The following is an 11,192-nucleotide window of genomic DNA, read 5'->3' as shown; positions in this document are numbered from 1 at the left end:
TCTGTATCCCAGCTCCAGACTTTCTGTCCTGTAGCATGAGTACAAGTGCCCTCATTCTGGGTTACACAGTTCAGTTAAATGGAGCGTGTGTTAAATGGCAGCATACATTTATAATGATGACAACAAATAGAAGCATGTCCTTCTAAAAAACATGAAGGAACCTAGGCTTGAGAACTTTATAACACTTTATTCATTCCCTTTAACGAAACTAAAAGATCTCTATTTTATAGATAAGAACATTTCATGTACTTGATGAGATGCTGATTTCATGTAATTGATTTATGATAATAAATCCAAATTCAGGACTCAATATCCCATCTTTATTTTTCATTAGTACGACTCCAAACATTGTCCAATATAAACCATTTTAAGAGAGTGACTGAAATTGAGATTAATTTGCATTTTTAAATTAACAATTAAAAAAATAGAGATTGTACTTGAATCCTCATCTTGTAAGAACCTAGTTCTTGCTTAACCTTTGAATTTCTTTAATGGACTTCAACAACATGAACCTATAACCCTCTGCTCATGCTAATTGTTCTAGATTCCCTTTATTTCTCAGTTATACTGTCATTCTGCTTTTCTAGCTTGTTTATGTCCTTAGTCTCTCCACAGTAGTTGTAATACTTTTTCCTAACAGTTCCAGATCTCCTATGACCTTTCACTTGATTTATGCAATCTCATTTGACTTATGTGAGAATTTATTCTCAATAACCCCTGCAGTTTGAGATGTTTCCCCCTATTTTTGGCTTGGCTAGTTGTAGCAATGAAAGGAGAAAGTATTTAATTTATTGCAATCCTAAGACATCTTTTCTTTCTTTACCGTTGTCACATACATCATAATGATGCAAATTTTATTTGTTGCAAGAATATGAGAACAGTTTGCAAATGATGAAGACAGCATTTAAAATTTTAAAAAATAAGTACAAAAATATATACACAAGTGCATTTTGTTAGGTTTGTCATTCCTAAATAACAATATGAAAACAGACTGAATTATCCAAGATTAAGAAATATTATCCCAAGAAGGTAAAGAAACAACAAAAGCAGATTCTCCTGAGAGAATTTAGAAGCTCAGCATTAATACAGAAAAACAAGGAAGTCTGATGGCTGTGATGGTTAATTTTATGTGCCCACTTGGCTAGACCATGGTGACCAGTTGTTTGGTCAAACACTAATCTAGATTTTTCTGTAAAGGCATTTTTTAAGATGTGAATAATATCTATAATCAGTTGATTTTAGGTAAAGCAGATTATCCTCCATAATGTGGGTGAGCCTCATCTAATAAATGAAGCACTTAAGTGAAAAAAACTGAGGTTTCATGAAGAAGAAGGAATCTTGCTTCCGAATGCCAAAATAAAAATTCTTCCTGAGTTTCCATCCTTTGGACTCAAGACTGTAACATCAACTATTTCCTGAATCACCAACCAGCCAGTTTGCCCTAAGGATTTTCAACTTGCCACCTACCAGCCCTAACAATGGCACGAGACAATTCTTTCAAAACAATCCCTTTCTCTCTTTCTCTCTCTGCCTCTCCCTTTCTCCATCCCATTTCTTCTTGGTTCTCTTTAGAACTCTGACTAATGCAATGGCCACTAAAGAATCTTCCAAATTTCGTCATAAAAAAACCAAACAGGACTTACCCAGATCATAATTAGTCATAGTCAAGATATAAGATGTTTTTTCTCCATTGTGATCAAATCATTTTCTTAACAGAGGTCTCAAATATAACTATCATTTGCAAAGGTTCATTAACACAAATAGCTATTATATCCTGAAAGTTGATATATTAATAGAAAAGAAATCTTGTGATGTTTGCTCAACCTATGGTCTATTTTATTTTTCTGAAAATTTCCCTCCCATCCCATAGTGTTAGACCACTTCCTGTCATGTTTGCACTATGTGAAACCTACCTCTGGTCATTGCTGATTGGCCCAGAGATGGGCACCCAATACAGGCTGAATTCACCATGTCTTTCTCTCTTAGGGATCTGCAGGTTGGTTTCAAAGTCAATAGCCTCTGAAGTCTTCTTGGAAGTGGAGAGAAAGCTGGCTTCAGAGAAAAAGGAGACAAGAATAAATCAAAATGTAATAAAAAGCAGAGACAAAAACTTCAAGACCCACAAAGATGGGAGAAACTAAAATCCTAAAAATTAGTAATTTTAATTGCAATTAATGATAACATTTGTAAAAACAGAATCAATAATAACCAGATTCAGTTCCTGAGGAGGTTTGGATACATGTCTTTCTTCAGATTGCATGAAACATCTCAGAAAGCTTATTCTGAAGTCCTTCCTCTTTTTTTTTTTTTTTTTTTTTTTTTTGTGGCACATGGGCCTCTCACTGTTCTGGCCTCTCCTGTTGCAGAGCACAGGCTCCAGATGCGCAGGCTCAGCGGCCATGGCTCACAGGCCCAGCCGCTCCATGGCATGTGGGATCTTCCTGGACCGGGGCACGAATCCGTGTCCTCTGCATCAGGAGGTGGACTCTCAACCACTGCGCCACCAGGGAAGCCTAGTCCTTCCTCTTTTTAATTCTCCTCCTACTTCTTTGTTTCCTTCTTCTTTGAGCAAATTTAAGTGGCTTAATCACAAGAGTTCTGATTAAGATAAACAACCAGTTTCCTTTTGATAAAATTGACTATGATTTTATCATTTGCTGCCTTATACTTCAATTTTTAAGCATTTTGAAAGGATAAAATCAATACCTTTGCTTTTAATTCACTGTTACCTCATTGAAACACATCATTTTGATTCATTTAAAGAGTTAAAGGTAAGAGGAGCTTCAAGATGGCAGAAGAGTAATAAGTGAAGATCACCTTCCTCCCCACAAATACATCAGAAATACATCTATATGTGGAACAACTCATACAGAACACCTACTGAATGCTGGCAGAAGAACTCAGACCTCCCAAAAGGCAAGAAACTCCCCATGCACCTAGGCAGGGCAAAAGAAAAAAGAAAAAACAGAGACAAAACTATAGGGACGGGACCTGCACCAGTGGGAGGGAGCTGTGAAGGAGGAAACGTGTCCACACACTAGGAAGCCCCTTCGTGGGCAGCGACTGCGGGTGGCGGAGGGAGGAAGCTTTGGAGCCACGAAGGAGAGCGCAGCGACAGGGGTGCGCAGGGCAAAGCGGAGAGATTCCCACACAGAGGATTGGTGCCAACCAGCACTCACCAGCCCGAGAGGTTTGTCTGCTCACCCGCTGCGGCAGGTGGGGGCTTAGAGCTGAGGCACAGGCTTCAGAGGTCGGATCCCAGGGAGAGGACTGGGGTTGGCTGAGTGAACACAGCCTGAAGGGGACTAGTGCACCACGGCTAGCTGGGAGGGAGTCCAGAAAAAGGTCTGGACCTGCCGAAGAGGCAAGAGACATTTTCTTCCCTCTTTGCTTCCTAGTGCACGAGGAGAGGGGATTAAGAGTGCCACCTAAATGAACTCCAGAGATGGGCACGAGCGGCGGCTCTCAGCGCAGACCCCCAGAGACGGGCATGAGACGCTAAGGCTGCTGCTGCTGCCACCAACAAGCCTGTGTGCGAGCACAGGTCACTCTCCACACCTACCCTCCCGGGAGCCTGTGCAGCCCGCCACTGCCAGGGTCCCGTGATCCAGGGACAACTTCCCCGGGAGAACGCACGGCGCGCCTCAGGCTGGTGCAACGTCGCGCTGGCCTCTGCCGCTGCAGGCTCGCCCTACATCTGTATCCCTCCCTCCTCCCGGCCTAACTGAGCCAGAGCCCTCGAATCAGCTGCTCCTTTAACCCCGTCCTGTCTTAGTGTGAAGAGACGCCCTCAGGTGACCTACACGCAGAGGCGGGGCCAAATCCAAAGCTGAACCCCAGGAGCTGTGCAAACAAAGAAGAGAAAGGGAGATCTCTCTCAGCAGCATTAGGAGCAGCAGAGTAAATCTCCACAATCAATTTGATGTACCCTGCATCTGGGGAATACCTGAATAGACAACGAATCATCCCAAATTGAGGAGGTGGATTTTGGGAGCAACGATATATATATATTTTTCCTTTTTCTCTTTTTGTGAGTGTATATGTGTATGCTTCTGTGTGTGATTATGTCTGTATAGCTTTGCATTTACTATTTGTCCTGCGGTTCTGTGTCCCCACTGTTTTTTTTTGTTTTTAGTATAGTTGTTAGAGCTTGTTACCATTGGTGGATTTGTTTTTTGGTATGGCTGCTGTCTTCTTCCTTTCTTTTTTTTGTATTACTTTTTCATTAAAAAATTTTTTAATAATTATTTTTATTTTAATAACTTTATTTTATTTTTTCTTTATTTCTTTCTCTCTTTCTTTTTTCTCCCTTTTATTCTGAGCCATGTGGATGACAGAGTCTTGGGGCTCTAGCCGGGCGTCAGGCCTGTGCCTCTGAGGTGGGAGAGCTGAGTTCAGGACATTGGTCCATGAGAGACCTCCCAGCTCCACATAATATCAAATGGCAAAAACCCCCAAGAGATCTCCATCTCAACGCCAAGACCCAGCTCCACTCAATGGCCAGCAAGCTACAGTGCTGGACACCCCATGCCAAACAACTATCAAGACAGGAACACAATCCCACCCATTAGCAGAGAGACTGCTTAAAATCATAATAAGGTCACAGACACTGCAAACCCCACCACCGGATGTGGACCTGCCCACCAGAAAGACAAGACACTGCCTCATCCACCAGAACACAGGCACTAGTCCCCTCCTCCAGGAAGCCCACACAGCTCACGGAACCAACCTTAGTCACTGGGGGCAGACACCAAAAATAATGGGCATTATGAACCTGCAGGCTGCGAAACAGAGACCACAAACACAGTAAGTTAAGCAAAATGAGAAGACAGAGAAACGTACAGCAGATGAAGGACCAAGATAAAAACCCACCAGACCAAACAAATGAAGAGGAAATAGGCAGTCTACCAGAAAAAGAATTCAGAAAAATGATAGTAAAGATGATCCAAAATCTGGGAAATAGAATGGAGAAAATACAAGAAATGTTTAACAAAGACCTGGAAAAACTAAAGAGCAAACAAACAATGATGAACAACACAATAAATGAATTAAATATTCTCTACAAGGAAACAATAGCAGAATAACAGAGGCAGAAGAACGGATAAGTGACCTGGAAGATAAGAAATAACTACTGCAGAGCAGAATAAAGAAAAAGAATGAAAAGAATTGAGGACAGTCTCAGAGATCTCAGGGACAACAGTAAACACACCAACATTCAAATTATGGGGGTCCCAGAAGAAGAAGAGAAAAAGAAAGGGACTGAAAATATTTGAAGAGATTATAGTTGAAAAGTTCCTTAATACGGGAAAGGAAATAGTTAAGTCCAGGAAGCGCAAAGAGTCCCATACAGGATAAATCCAAGGAGAAACATGCAAAGACATATATTAATCAAACTATCAAAAATTAAAGACAAAGAAAAAAATATTAAAAGCAGCAAGGGAAAAACAACAAATAACACACAAGGGAATCCCCATAAGGTTAACAGCTGATCTTTCAGCAGAAACTCTGCAAGCCAGAAAAGAGAGGCAGGACACACTTAAATGATGAAAGGGAAAAACCTACAACCAAGATCACTCTAACCAGGAAGAAACTCATTCAGATTCAATGCAGAAATTAAAATCTTTACAAACAAACAAAAGCTAAGAGAATTCAGCACCATCAAACCAGCTTTACAACAAATGCTAAAGGAACTTCTCTAGGCAGGAAACACAAGAGAAGGAAAAGACCTACAGGAACAAACCCAAAACAATTAAGAAAATGGTAATAGAAGCATACATATCAATAATTACCTTAAATGCAAATGGGTTAAATGATCCAACCAAAAGACACAGACTGCATGAATGGATACAAAAACAAGACCCATATATATGTTGTCTACAAGAGACCCACTTCAGACCTAGGGACACATAAAGACTGAAAGTGAGGGGATGGAGAAAGATATTCCATGCAAATGGATATCAAAAGAAAGGTGGAGTAGCAATTCTCATATTAGACAAAATAGACTTTAAAACAAAGACTATTACGAGACAAAGAAAGACACGACATAATGATAAAGGGATCAATCCAAGAAGAAAATAGAACAATTGTAAATATTTATGCACCCAACATAGGAGCACCTCAATACATAAGGCAAATGCTAACAGCCATAAAAGGAGAAATCGACAGTAACACAATCATAGTAGGGGACTTTAACACCCCACTTTCACCGATGGACAGATCATCCAAAATGAAAATAAACAAGGAAACACAAGCTTTAAATGATACATTAAACAAGAAGGAATTAATTGATATTTATAGGACATTTCATCCAAAAACAACAGATTACACTTTCTTCTCAAGTGCTCATGGAACATACTCCAGGATAGATCATATCTTGGGTCACAAATCAAGCCTTGCTAAATTTAAGAAAATTGAAATTGTATCAAGTATCTTTTCCAACCCCGACGCTATGAGACAAGATGTCAATTACAGGAAAAATCTGTAAAAAATAAAAGCACATGGAAGCTAAATGATACACTACTTAATAACCAAGAGATCTCTGAAGAAACCAAAGAGGAAATCAAAAATTGCTAGAAACAAATGACAATGAAAACATGACGACCCAAAACCTACAAGATGCAGCAAAAGCAGTTCTAAGAGGGAAGTTTATAGCAATATAATCCTACCTTCAGAAACAAGAAACATCTCAAATAAACCACCTAACCTTACACCTAAAGCAATTAGAGAAAGAAGACAAAAAACTCCAAAGTTAACAGATGGAAAGAAACCATAAAGATCAGATCAATAATAAAAGAAATGAAGGAAACATTAGCAAAGATCAATAAAACTGAAAGCTGGTTCCTTGAGAAGATAAACAAAACTGATAAACCATTAGCCAGACTCATGAAGAAAAATGGGAGAAGACTCAAATCAATAGAATTAGATATGAAAAAGAAGAAATGACACTGCAGAAATACAAAGGATCATGAGAGTTTACTACAAGCAACTATATGCCAATAAAATGGCCAACCTGGAAGAAATGGACAAATTCTTAGAAAAACACAACCTTCTGAGACTGAACCAGGAAGAAATAGAAAATATAAACAGACCAATCAAAAGGACTGAAATTGAAACTGTGATTAAAAATCTTCCAATGAGGGCTTCCCTGGTAGAGCAGTGGTTGAGACTCCGCCTGCCGATGCAGGGGACGCGGGTTCGTGCCCTGATCCGGGAAGATGCCACATGTCGCGGAGCGGCTGGGCCCGTGAGACATGGCTACTGAGCCGTGCGTCCGGAGCCTGTGCTCCGCAATGGGAGAGGCCACAACAGTGGGAGGCCCACGTACTGCAAAAAAAAAAAAAATCTTCCAACGAACAAAAGCCTAGGACCAGATGGCTTCACAGGTGAATTCTATCAAACATTTAGAGAAGAGGTAATACCTATCCTTCTCAAACTCTTCCAAAATATAGCAGAGGGAGGAACACTCCCAAACTCATTCTACAAGGCCCGCATCACCCTGATACCAAAACAAGAGAAAGATGTCACAAAAAATGAAAACTACAGGCCAATATTACTGATGAACACAGATGCAAAAATCCTCAACAAAATACTAGCAAACAGAATCCAACAGCACATTAAAAGGATCATACACCATGATCCACTGGAGTTTATACCAGGGATGCAAGGATTCTTCAATATACCCAAAGCAATCAATGTGATACACCATATTAAGAAACTGAAGAAGAATAATCATACGATCATCTCAATAGATGCAGAAAATGCTTTTGACAAAATTCAACACCCATTTATGATAAAACCTTCCAGAAAGTAGGCATAGAGGGAACTTACCTCAACATAATAAAGGCCATATATGACAAACCCAAAACAAACATCATCCTTAACGGTGAAAAACTGAAACCTTTCCACTAATATCAGGAACAAGACAAGGTTGCCCACTCTCACCACTATTATTCAACATAGTTTTGGAAGTTTTAGCCAGAGCACTCAGAGAAGAAAAAGAAATAAAAGGAATCCAAATCTGAAAAGAAGAAGTAAAACTGTCACTCTTTGCAGATGACATGGTACTATACATAGAGAATCCTAAAGATGCTACCAGAAAACTACTAGAGCTAATCAATGAATTTGGTAATGTAGCAGGATACAAAATTAATGTACAGAAATCTCTTGCATTCCTATACACTAATGATGAAAAACATGAAAGAGAATTTAAGGAAACACTCCCATTTACCATTGTAACAAAAAGAATAAAATACCTAGGAATAAACCTACCTAAGGACAAAAAAGACCTGCATGCAGAAAAATATAAGACACTGATGAAAGAAATTAAAGATGATACAAATAGATGGAGAGATATACCATGTTCTTGGATTGGAAGAATCAACATTGTGAAAATGAATATACTACCCAAAGCAATCTACAGATTCAATGCAATCCCTATCAAACTACCACTGGCATTTTTCACAGAACTAGAACAAAAAATTTCTCAATTTGTATGGAAACACAAAAGACCCCGAATATCCAAAGCAATCCTAAGGAAGAGAAATGGAGCTGGCGGAATCAGGCTCCCTGACTTCAGACTATACTACAAAGCTACAGTAATGAAGACAGTATGGTACTGGCACAAAAACAGAAATATAGATCAATGGAGCAGGATAGAAAGCCCAGAGATAAACCCATGGTCACTTTATTTTTGATAAAAGAGGCAAGAATATACAATGGAGAAAAGACAGCCTCTTCAATAAGTGGTGCTGGGAAAACTGGACAGCTACATGTAAAAGAATGAAATTAGAACACTCCCTAAGACCAAACACAAAAATAAACTCAAAATGGATTTGAGACCTAAATGTAAGGCCTGACAGTATCAAACTCTTTGAGGAAAACATAGGCAGAACACTCTATGACATAAATCACAGTAAGATCCTTTTTGACCCACCTCCTAGAGCAATGGAAATAAAAAAAAAAAAAAAAAACAAGTGGGACCTAATGAAACTTAAAAGCTTTTGCACAGCAAGGGAAACCATAAACAAGACGGAAAGGCAACCCGCAGAATGGGAAAAAATATTTGCAGATGAACCAACTGACAAAGGATTAATCTCCAAAATTTACAAGCAGCTCATGCAGCTCAATATCAAAAAAACAAACAACCCAATCCAAAAATGGGCTCAAGACCTAAATAGACATTTCTCCAAAGATATACAGATTGCCAACAAACACATGAAAGAATGCTCAACATCAGTAATCTTTAGAGAAATCCAAATCAAAACTACAATGAGATATCACCTCACACCCGTCAGAATGGCCATCATCAGAAAATCTACAAACAATAAATGCTGGAGAGGGTGTGGAGAAAAGGGAACCCTCTTGCACTGTTGGTGGGAATGTAAATTGATACAGCCACTATGGAGAATAGTATGGAGGTTCTTTAAAAACATAAAAATAGAACTACCATACGACCCAGCAATCCCACTACTGGGCATATACCCTGAGAAAACCGTAATTCAAAAAGGGTCATGTACCACAACGTTCATTGAAGCTCTATTTACAATAGCCAGGACATGGAAGCAACCTAAGTGTCCATCAACAGACGAATGGATAGAGAAGCAGTGGCACATATAGACAATGGAATATTACTCAGCCATAAAAAGAAATGAAATTGAGTTATTTGTAGTGAGGTCGATGGACCTAGAATCTGTCATACAGAGTGAAGTCAGTCAGAAAAGAGAAAATCAAATACCGTATGCTAACACATATATATGGAATTAAAAAAAAAAAAAAAGGTCATGAAGTACCTAGGGGCAGGATGGGAATAAAGATGCAGACCTACTAGAGAATGGACTTGAGGGCACAGGGAGGGGGAAGGGTAAGCTGGGACAAAGTGACAGAGTGGCATTTACATATATACACTACCAAATATAAAACTGATAGCTAGTGGGAAGCAGCCGCATAGCACAGGGAGATCAGTTCAGTGCTTTGTGACCACCTAGAGGGGTGGGATAGGGAGGGTGGGAGGGAGGGACATGCAAGAGGGAAGAGACATGGGGATATATGTGTATGTATAGCTGATTCACTTTGTTATAAAGCAGAAACTAACACACCATTTTAAAGCAATTATACTCCAATAAAGATGTTAAAAAAAAAAAAAGTCATCATTTTTCCTAACAGCATTGACAGTATTATCTAACACAAAAAACTCAGATGACACCAAAATGTAGGTCTTGATTTTTATTGATTGTTTCACTTAAAAGCTGAAGAATAAAGGGTTTAGAAATCAAGTGGTGAAAAGTCTGGAATTGATTATATTGTGAAATAGCTGCAAACAGTCCAAAACACACCAACTAGAAAAATGATTCAAAGTAATTAATATATAAAATTTATCAAAGAAAGAAAGTGATTAGAACTTATGATAGCATTTGAGGTAGGAGTTCCAGTAGGGTATATCCATAAACCTTTTTCATCCAATCTTCTGGACCTCATCCAATCTCATCCAATGATATCCAATCCAAAAAGGACCTTTACAATGGGCAATGCAAGAGTGCAGTAGGGGCAGACCCAGTAAATATAGGGTTCTGGCATGGCAATTTTGGAGATCCATAAGTTTGTGAGATAGAAAGTCAATACCCTTAGCAATTATCCAGCTTATCCATTGCTTCGGTTTAATCAAGAAACTGTATGTATAGTCCATCTGACAGTGACCTGGGCTTCCTCAAAATAGAGGTTTGGATTAGGAATACTGTAATCTCTTCCATCATGATACATTATTTTCTTTTATGACAAGAGTTCACCAGAAAAAGCAAAATCTTGACTCTTCCCCAGAAAATATGTTCCATCTCAGGAGAGGCAGTAAAAAAGTATGTAAAGCATGCTACATAAGAGATAATGTTTAAGAAGAGCAAAAATAGTAACTATCCATTTTACTATTCTAGAGAGGAAGTGATATAATGACATTAATGTACGCAAAAATTTAGGGATAAATACTTTAAGTAATGAATTTGTCATTTCAGATTTGTGTGACAAAATTTTCAATGAGCCAATCAGATCTGAATGTTTCTAAATAATAATTACACTGATGTCAGACATACTTAGCTGATTAGTATATCAAAGTCTCTTTAAAATAATTAATAAATGACTCACCATTTCATAGGCTGAATCTGTGAAGTGGAAAAACAGGTGTATTTACCAAAAAAAGTGTCTTC

The sequence above is a fragment of the Monodon monoceros genome, unplaced genomic scaffold (assembly GCF_005190385.1).
Source record: "Monodon monoceros isolate NGI ecotype Baffin Bay Population unplaced genomic scaffold, NGI_Narwhal_1 Super_Scaffold_20, whole genome shotgun sequence".
NCBI lineage: Eukaryota > Metazoa > Chordata > Mammalia > Artiodactyla > Monodontidae > Monodon > Monodon monoceros.
Note: the sequence above shows the minus strand (reverse complement) of the source record.